Genomic DNA, 11,050 nt, shown 5'->3' with positions numbered 1-11,050 from the left:
TACGCGGACGCTTGAGAATGCATTTTCTCTTAAAATTAGTCTCTTCTTCGCATGAAACAAGCGTTTCGAGGTTTCTGGGATGGTATTTCAACAGTCCACGTTGGCTTAATATTAACCGTTAGTGTGCCTTTAAAGGGCTCCTCACCAGGCCACACAGCGGATTTCGGTTATACGCTGGAAGTTGTTACGTGCCCTCTAGGGAGCGTTCTGACGCAAGAATTTTTCAAATTTTTTTCATTAATAGCCGAAATAGAAATATTTCAGTGCCTTAAACCCATGATTTCAGGAGGCGAGGGCCACTTCCAAGAGAGACACTCTCGCTACTTGCCCTCTCTAGTCTCCACAAGCGAAATTCGTTCCCTGTATTCTCGCATACCAGAGCTCGAAGATCGCGTGATGCATACGTCACGGGTCCCGCCTTTCTTTTTCCTAGCTTTTCTGCTGCGCGGTGCACCTCCGCTGACGGGGTCGCGCGCGAGCCAAGGAGTAATGCAAGGAGTAATACAAGGAGTAATGCAGGGCCGTCGGGGTGAGCGTTGTCGCGGTAGAGTACGCCATCTTGAAGTGGGAATAAGCGAAGGGAACTGTCGGCGAATGACGATTCCAGGCGGTCAATGATGATACGCAAGCACTCGTCACGGCGCTGCTCGTCGGCGACATGGAGCAGTGAAAAAACGGAGAGAACACAGGCGTCGGTGTCAGTATAAGACGTAGAGGTCGCATCTTCGACTGGTTAGCGAGAGAGGCAATCTGCGTCCTTGTGTTGGCGTCCCAACTTGTAAGTCACTCTGTAGGGATATTCTTGTAGTCGAAGGGTCCAGTGACCGAGCCGGCCAGTATCATCTTTGAGCAACGAAAGCCAACAGAGCGCATGATGGTCTGTGATTACTGAGAAGAACTTGCCATATAAATATGGGCGGAACTTTTAAACAGCCCAGACGAGAGCAAGACATTCGCGCTTGGTAATCGAATAGTTGCGCTCCACAGTTGTCAGACGCCCGCTAGCAGGCTATAACGCGGTCGTGTCTTTGTTGGCGTTGCGATAAGACGGCGCCGATCCCATAACCACTGGCATTGGTTCGGACCTCTGTAGGTGCGGACGGGTCAAAGTGCGCAAAGACCGGTGGATTGATGAGAATCGTGATAAGGTGTGAAAATGCGGCAGCCTGAGGGGAACCCCACGTAAAAGGCACGTCTTTCTTCAGAAGTTCAGTGAGTGGTAGAGCGATTGCTGCGAAATCTTTCACGAACCGTTGGAAATAAGAACAGAGCCCCACAAAACTCCACACGTATTTGGCAGACTGAAGTACAGGAAAAGCCGTTACTGCTCGAACCTTTTCCGGGTCGGTTTCTACACCGGAAGCGTTGACGAGATGGCCTAGCACTGTAATCTGTCGGTGCCCGAAGTGGCACTTGGATGAGTTTAATTGGAGCCCAGCCTTGCGGAAGACGTCAAGGATAGCTGCGACGCGCTCAAGGTGCGTCTCAAATGTAGGAGAAAACACAAGGACGTCGTCGAGGTAAAAAAGGCAAGTTGACCATTTGAAACCTTGAAGCAGACAGTCGATTAAATGTCCCAACCTGGCGGGGGCATTGCATAAACCGAATGGCACAACCTTGAATTGGTAGAGGCCACGTGGAGTGACGAAAGCGGTCTTTTCTTGGTCTTGCTCATCGACGGAAATCTGCCAATAACCAGATCGAAGGTGGATGGACGAAAAGTATTTGGAACCGTGAAGACAATCAAGAGCGTCGTCGATTTGTGATAAAGGGTAAACGTCCTGTTTAGTAATTCGGTTTAGGGGGCGGTAATCAACGCAGAAACGCCACGTGCCATCTTTCTTTTTTGACGAACACGATCGGCAACGCGCAAGGACTCGACAAGGGCTCAACAATGCCCCCGGCGAGCATCTTGTTTACTTCCTGCTGAATTAGTTGCCGCTCTGCCGTGGACACTAGATACGATCGGCGGTAAATGGGAACAGCATCACCAGTGCTTATCCGATGCTTAACAATGGAAGTCTGACCAAGCGGTCGATTGTCAGTGTCAAAAATGTCGCAGTAGTAAAGCAAAAGGTGTCATAGGGCGGCTGCTTGGTCAGGTGTGAGGTCCGGAGCGACCATGGGACGTATTGGGCCGTCGAGGTTCATGGCATCCTGCGGGTAATCAGGATGATCCGGAGACGCGTCGGCTGCAAAAGCAGTGACGTGGTCGTCTAGCACTGACCGGAGCTTGGCCACCGCTATGCCTTCACGTAACACTTGCTTCATCAAGCCAAAATTGATAACGGGGAGACATATCCGATTAGCGGCAAGGGTTACGACGGAGTGTGACATAGAGATGTGCGCCAGGAGGACATCACGAATAGGTGCGACGACATAGTCGCCATGAGGCACGGTTGCCGTTGAGGCCAATTTGACGAAGGTTAGGGCTTGTGGAGGTAAGCGAAGAAACGCTGTAGTGCAGAGAATGCTCGGTTGTTCGGGGCGAACGTCTGAAAGATGAGGAGGCTCGAGGCGCAGCGTACTGGTGGAACAGTCAATGAGGCCAGAATGAGTCGTCAGAATGTCGAGCCCGAAGATTAGGTCATGAGGGCAACTGGCCAGCACGGTTAATAGGACTGGAATTCGGCGGCCAGCAATTCCTATGCGAGCAGTGCACATACCCCTGACGACAACAGTGGTGCCATTGGCGACGCATGCGGCTCGAGTGATGGCAGCGTATGAATTTGTTTGAGGCGAAGACATACGTTAGCGTTCATTATGGATACTTGGGCTCCAGTATCAATTAATGCCGTCAATGAAACCGTCTACTTCAATTAGGTTCATGTTGGTGTGGAGCGTCAACGGATGATTGGGACAGGACGAACGTGATGCAGCAATATGATCAGCAATATCGAAGATATAGGGAAAGAAACGGAAGAATTTTACACTGACCTGTGCAATACCCAGAGGAGTCAGGATACCTCCACTAGAAACAGTAATGAACAGGATACATAAAGACCTCCAAACACTAGCGATGAGGTGAGAAGGGCTTTGCAAGACATGAAACGAGGAACAGTAGCATCAGAAGATAGAATAATAGTCGATTTAATCAAAGATGGAGGAGACATCTTGCTTGGAAAACTGGAGGCTTTTTATACCAAGTGTCTATCGACTGCAAGCGTTCCAGAAAACTGGAAGAATGCAAACATTACACTAATCCACAAAAAGGGAGACTTTAAAGAATTGAAAAATTATAGGCCCATTAGCTTACTCTCAGTATTAAATAAAATATTTACCAAAATTATCTCCCATAGAATAAAGGCAGCACTGAACTCTAGTCAACCAAGGGATCAGGCTAGCTTCAGGAAGGGATACTCTACAATGTCATTAATCAGGTTATCGATAAATCCGCAGAGTACAATAAGCCTCTCTATATGGCTTTCATAGATTGCGAAAAGGCATTTGATTCGCTAGAGATACCAGCAGTAGTCATAGAGGCATTACGTAATGAAGGAGTACAGAACGCTTACGTAAATACCTTGGAAAATATCTGCAGAGGTTCTACAGCTACCTTAATTCTACACAAGAAGAGTAGAAAGATACCTATAAAGAAAGTGGTCAGAAAGGGAGGCACAATCTCTCCAATGCTATTCACTGCGTGATTGGAAGAAGTATTCAAGCAATTAAACTTCGAAGGCTTAAGAGTAAGGATCGACGGCGAATGTCTCAGCAACCTTCGGTTTTCCGATGACATTGTTCTGTTCAGTAACAATGCGGATGAGTTACAACAAATGATGGAGGACCTTAAGAGAGAGAGTGTAAGAGTGGGGTGGAAGATTAATATGCAGTAGACAAAGATAATGATGAATAGCCGGGTAAAGGAACAAGAGCTAAGGATTGCCAGTCAGCCTCTAGAGTCTGTAAATGAGTACGTTTACCGAGGTCAATTAATCACAGGGAACCCTGCTCATGAGAAGGAAATTCACAGAAGAATGAAAATGGGTTGGATCGCATACTGCAGACATTGCCAGCTCCTGACTGGAAGCTTACCATTACCATTGATAAGGAAGGTGAACAATCAGTGCATTTTACCGGTGCTGCCATATGGGGCAGAGACTTGGAGACTGACAAAGAAGCTTGGGAACAAGTTAAGGACCGCGCAAAGAGCGATGGAACCAAGAATGCTAGGCATAACTTCAAGAGACAGAAAGAGAGAGGTTTGGAATAGAGAGCAAACGGGTATAGACGATATTCTAATTGACATCAAGAGGAAAAAATGGAGCTGTACAGGTTATGTAATGCGCCATTTAGATAACCGTAGGGGCATTGGACTTACAGAATGGGTACCAAGAGAAGGAAAACGTAGTCGAGGAAGGCAAAAGACTAGGTGGAGCGATGAAATTAGAAAATGCGCAGGCGCTAGTTGGAATCGGTTGGCGCAGGACAGGGCTTTCGTCCTGCAGTTGACATAAAACTGGCTGATGATGATGATTATTATTATTATTATGATGATGATGATGATGACGACGACGACGACGATGTTGAAGAAAGAGAGTAGGACGTACGTTGGAATTAGCACTGTATATTTCACTGACGTTTCGGCTGGTGGACCAGCCTTTGTCAAAGCCTACAGGGACGAATGCCCGTAGTGTGGGGCCTCACCAACCCGAGCCACATTACGTTGGAGTGCACACTACACAACATAGAACACCCCGACACGAACACCACGAGGGAGCAATGGGAGGCACTGCTGTCCAGCTCGGCCCTCGACGGCCAGCTCAAGCTGATACAGAGAGCTGAGAAGATGGCAAGAGCCAGCGAAGCCCTGGACTAGGGGCCCCGACCATTAGCGGTTTTTCTGATTATTCTTTTAATAAAGCTTTATCTATCTGTGGGTGCGTCGCAGGGTGTACCATGGCGTGGCACTGCTCGGTACGCGCATCTACGTGGTGGGCGGCTGCACGACGGGTGACACCTACTTGCGCACCGTAGACGGCTTCGACACTGTGACTGGCGATTGGGAGCACTGCGACTCAATGCATGTGGCGCGCGCCTTCCTCTCCGTCGCTGTGCTTGACGGCCACCTGTACGCCATCGGTGGACACACCGGTACGAAGCCGGTGGAGTGACGTCAGATAAAAAAAAACATACGTATTACAAAGTTATTTTCAGGAAGACCATTTCATTGTCGCTTAGTGAAAGAGAATGTGCGCTTGTGCACTTGTCAATATGACAAGCTTCAATTCTTTGTCTTGATGTTCTTTCTCGAGGACTTAGCAAGGTGGCTACCTGGGCAACAGGAAAATTTGATATACGTATAAGTCTCCAATAAATCAAGGTATCTAAAACAAAGTCACTGTATATAATGCGTCAAACAAGGCAAGTAAACATGTTGAGAAATCACTGATTCACAGATCACAGAATACTAAGCCCCCCCCCCCCACCCCCCACTCCTTACACTGCCCCTGATAATCGCGCGCGACGGAAAGAGGCGCGCTTCTTCCACGCTTTTCTTTCTTGCGCACACAATACCGAGCCACCATCGTCGGCTCACGCATGCCAACCCCCCCCCCCCCTTACTCTTTCACTCGCACATGCAGCATGCGGCGCGCGGTCACGATTTTATCGCCCTTAGACTTTATAGGGATTATGAGGGAGACGGCGACGGCAGGGATGCGCCTGGAGTGTCCACATAATTGCTATTGCAATAATATAATAAGAGTATCCGGCGACTGAAGCATCGCGTGGCACATTACTTTCCGCGAAAGAAGTAACAAACTAGAATTTTCACCATGCGACAATTCGCTGCGCCGCAACGTTTTATTTTTTATATATATTTTTTGTGAGGCCCGGGCACTGATAGGAAATAAACAGGAAGGAAAGCACGTTGACTACAATCGAATGCTTACTTTGGGTACCTACCGAAGGAATATCAAAGAAAACGTAAGGCGTTTGGTCCGCAGAGAACTATACGCATCCTGCTCGATATCATACACTGGCGAGACAAGCCCTTCCGGAGAGGTTGCGCTCAAGCAAACGCGTTGCAATCCGTCAAGTCCCCAGAGTGATGGCGGCGAGCGACCATTGTTTCTCTTTCTCGTCTGCTAGCCAAAAAACGTCAAAACCTCTGCCAGGTAAAAATCCACTCGCCCAGAGAAAAACGAACGCGCACCCAAGTACGCCGCGTGATGGTCGGGGAAACACGAGAAAAACGCATGTGCTCTGGCTGGCTCTGGCAGCCCGCGGGTAGCGAGAACAAGAAAATTGAAGAGATTCAATGTGTCCTAGCGAATAGCAGTCAAAGTAGAAAAATAAATAAAGACGTAGTTACCTTCACTGACTTTAGTTTCTTCACATGGATGCTTTGGCGCAAGTGAAAAAAAAAATGGTGATATTCTTTTCTGTGAAATGACGGCACAAATTAACCGCCACAACGCTTCGTCTCATCAGACCTCGCTACGTGCTTTGCCAGCTTTAGTACACTCTATAGTCGGACGCAACTCAAGTCTGCAGTGAAGCCCCGCCCACGGCCTCATAACGGCCAACCACTATTCCTCCGCGAGGCTGCAAATAGTTCGTACTTCAAACTTTCCGTTACCTAACAAAGGCGGTAACCACAAAGATAAAAATTATAAGTGCATAATTTCGTACGTTTTCACTAGCCTATTATAGTGGAACGGGGAATGTCTTCTTCTCTATTGAACTGAAATAAAACGCATGCTTCGCTGCAACTATTTACTGTCAAGTTCACTTCAGTTGGCAGTGGAGTTTCGTGAGTAAAACGGGGTCAGCAGTGAAATGAACTGTACCGCTGACTTTTGAAGTGTGAGAAGCTCAGACTCCATACACTTTGTCCGTGTCTGTTGCACACATGTTCGCTTCCGCCGATGAAGAGGCTCAAGCACAGCAGACGCGCAGGAGGTATAAAGTACGATGCCATTTTGAAATGGTCGCATGACGACGATTTTGTTTGCGTTTGTGATTGGCTGGCGGAGTAACAATCCCGCGCAGTCAGTGTGGCTTGGTTGCCAACTGCTGTTTTTTTTTTTTTTTAAGTTGTATCCTACTATAGTCAACTTGTCCGATAGTGTGTCGATTTGGATTGTCTCGTTGCACGGACCGATGTGTGACTTCTGAAAATCCAATGCGCCTTTCGCGTGAAATGTTAACATTAAACCCACAAAGTTCCGGGATAGAAAATTTCAAGCATGAGTTTGGAAATGGGAATGCGCCTTTCGCATCAAGGATTTATAAGAACTTTATACGCATAATGTTTTGGAATTGAAATGCATGCGTGCCGTAGACTCCTCGACTTCCGCGAAATGCCGCGGCGAGCCCGCTCGCCATTGAAACGACTATGAAACTTGGTGCTCGGATGGGGCTCCTTGTGTTATGCGACTCCCGGTGCATGGGCGTTGCCACGAAATCCAGCCTGAGTTCGCAATGTTCGTGGTGAAATGTCTTTTCGAGCATAAAAAAGGCATTCTAGACTCAATCCGGAATGATTTCCGGCAACGGCGCTGTTTGGTCGCAAAGCGCAAAGATAAGTTTGCAATCGGTGGTATAACGTGTGGATGTCGTTCGCAGATGCGAAAAACGCAATATCGACCGCACAAACATAAGTAGTCATTTCTGAATTACAGGAAAGTGTGCTCATGACAACATTAAAAAGCAAATGGGAAATGTCTGAGGCTTGCGGTACGCCTCTTGTTCTGTTTACATATAGAAGTCGCTCTTATAACAAAATAATTCTCTTTCACCTAAGAATGAGTGAATAGATGCTATTATATACCCAGGAACACCACAGGATGTTAACCGATTTATCAGTGCTGTGTGCTCCACGGTATCGCATGCTTTAGCGATATCGAGCGTCACTAAGCCAGCGTATCGCTTATGACGTCTAGTAAGTTGTATTCGGCTTTCTAAGTCGGCGTGGGCATGCCAGATGGACCAGCTGACCCTGAAACCGATCTGACTGGGACTAAGAATGGAATTATCATGAATAAATTTTATGATACGAAGGTAAAGAGGCCTGTCGGTTAATTTTGCCATGTTGTTTGAATGAGCCTAATGTTCTCCAGTATATACCCTACCCCTTGTTTCTTAAGCATCATAACTACTTTGACAAGCTTCTATTGCAACGGAATCCAAGCATCTTTAATTGAATAATTTACCAGGTCTAAAAGAGCGCTAAACGACTCCTGTAACAATCATTTTAGCATCACATCTGACTCCGTCAGGAAACCAGGTGCTGTATTCGGCAAGCATATTGCAGTCTCATTTAGCTGAGATAGGGAAATTGGAGTGAAGCTATCCGAAAAATCTAGAAGTCGCGGGGGAGTCGCTAATCGTATCCTGCATTTACCTGGATTTCTCGATTAAATCTCTGTTCGCGACAATATTGACGCCTTAAGGCCAGAATACATGGAGCGAACTTTCACGACGAAGTTCGGGCGGCAGAAAATCTGCCGCGGCGCGACGCCGTATTTTCGTCGGGCTGCGCTACATGGAGCGAAGACAGGCCGGCCGCCGCCGGCGAGTCGCTGCGTTGTTATCAGTGTGGCTAGACGAGGCAAATGCGCTGTCGTGAAACACTTGACAAAAAAAAAACTTTAACGACAATTATTATCCCTTTTGAATTACGGAACACTCTAAAAACGCGTAAAATTTTGTTTAGAAATGATTTCTAGTCTTTTTTGTGTGTTTGAGACATTCATGTGCCGATGTAGTTTAAAGAAAGCGGCGATGCTATGCGCTGTGGCAGTGGCAACAATGGCCGGGTAAACAACTTTCGGCTCCTCTAACTCCGCGGCGCTGTTCTGTGGCTCAACGCGCGCGCGGCCGAAGCAAGCAGACCCGAAAGTAGCGCACCTGAGCTTGTCTAACCATGGCTGTTATTAACTTGTTAAATTCCAGCCGCGCCGCTTTGGATGCCATGAATACGAAAAGCGGGTGACCGGCGTGAACGATAGAGCGGGATCGGGATACATGGACAAGCGGGGAAGCCTAGCCGGAAGTCGGGGCGGATAGTGAGACCTGATTGGCTCGCTTTGGGGCGCCGCTCGTTTGCCGCTTCCGGTATCGTCGCCGCCCGACGAACTTTTCTGCGCCAGCTGGATCGGCGGCGAACGACGTTTTCTCCGCCGCCGCGCGTCGCGCGTACGCCGCCGGGCGTCGAACGCCGACTATTCGTCGCATATTCGCTCCATGTATTCTGGCCTTTAGACGTTCTCGAGCATTAATCTATCGCTTTACCATGACTTCTTATTTGGCTTTAGTGTCCCTTCAAGACAAGCCGTCGTTGTGCGCGGCCGATTGTGATACTTCACAATCCTTCGCCCTTACGTTAAACATAGCACGCTCACTTTATGTTTCCGAACATGATTAGGCGGTCCAAAAAACCGGTCATGTTGGAAGAAGTACGCCGTGCAATTTGTTGTGGTGGGAACTGCTCAGCGCCAGCCTTCTGTACAATGCGAGCGTGTATGGTGGACTGTGTTCGCCGCCCGCTGCAGCTATTCGCGGCGAGGCACGAAAGACAATCCTCGCTGCCCAAACACTGGACGCGTAACAAATAAAAGCATTACTTACGGGCTTAATGCATTCAAAAAGACAGTTTGTCATCAGCTGCTGTTAGATTTTCCAGCGTGCAGCCAAAAGCGCCCGCCTTCAAAAGTGAGGAAGCAAATGGCACACTTTGCCGCTCCACTTCTGACAGTGGGGGGGGGGGGGGGGGGGGAGGCAAGCACCCACCCCTACCCACCCGGATAAGTACGCCTATGTATGCTGCGCGCATCAGCGATGAAGCCAACGCTTCACAAGATTACGGATTGGCTTTTGTTGGGTGAAGTTCATTATGGAAGAACGTTATAGAAGCATGTGAGCTCATCCCAACAAACAAGAAAGGAGCTTCCAACTAATCGAAAAATACGCTTGAGCAAGTCCGTAGAATGGTGACGATTTTTCTATCCGCTCTTCCTGTATTACAGGTTTGTTATGTTCTTCAACTTAGAGAGGCACCAAGTGAAGCGTTGCTGACTATGCACCACCGAAGCCAGCTGTAGGCGAAGCTCGGTTATCTTGACGCCACCTCACGTCTTGATAGCCTGCAAGAATAAAGTGTGTTTTCAGATTGGTGGCACGAAAATGTGTTGCCCGATTACAAACGTTCACATACTTATTGGACTAAGTTAATCCTCGTTACGTCCATTGCGAAGAGGAGGATGCAGATCCAGTTAAATATGAAGGAAGCAAAACTTGGACATCCAATTAGACGCCAAATATACTGTGGGTTTTACATTTGGTGAACATCAATGTATGCAGCACAATTTCGCACATTGAGGACGTCTCAAAAGTCAGTCACAGACCTCGCACACTGATCCTCAATGTAACGTCTTCAGAGTGACATTCTCTGGCTTGCCATGAGCTCTCGAAATAATTCCTTGAGTTCGTATTTTGCAGTTTGAGAGACACCACCAGAATACAATACTCGTAAGGGCCTATCTTGCTGTACGCCTCGCTGGATGCTGCCCACCGTCACCATGTCTTTCCTCCTCGCATCGTCAGGCCTTCAGGCGAAATTGTAAGGTTGCACTCACCTACTTTTTCTAATCTGAAATTATTATTGCGAAAGCAATTATATGGACAGTCCAGGTGAATTTCAGCCGTCGCCTTGATATCCCGTATGATGTTCGAGTGCGATAACATCGCGACTGCGCGCCGTATGCTGTAGGTGTGAGGTAAAGCTCGCGATGGGTGAGCCGAGAAGGATGGTGACGATGCGGTGGCGGCTTCTCGCGCCCGCAAGGGAGAATGGTGGGGAGGGTGAGCGTCGTCTTCTCAAGGTCGCAAAGAGGGGCAGCGGTGAGATGTGTGCGCGCTAGGAGGGTGTGCAGAAGGGGGCAAGTTGGTGCGCATCTCTTCTACTCCGACAGCGGTGGCAGAGCGCGGCCGCGCGCGCCCTATCTTGTAAGTAATCTGCGATGGGCTCGAAAAATAGCCGACTTAAGATACCTGATGGTTTCGTGTGCGCTGTGTTCTCGCGCGCCTTGTTTGCGTTCAAACG

Source organism: Dermacentor variabilis, chromosome 4 (genome assembly GCF_050947875.1).
Source record: "Dermacentor variabilis isolate Ectoservices chromosome 4, ASM5094787v1, whole genome shotgun sequence".
Lineage (NCBI taxonomy): Eukaryota > Metazoa > Arthropoda > Arachnida > Ixodida > Ixodidae > Dermacentor > Dermacentor variabilis.
This window is presented reverse-complemented; position numbering follows the sequence as displayed.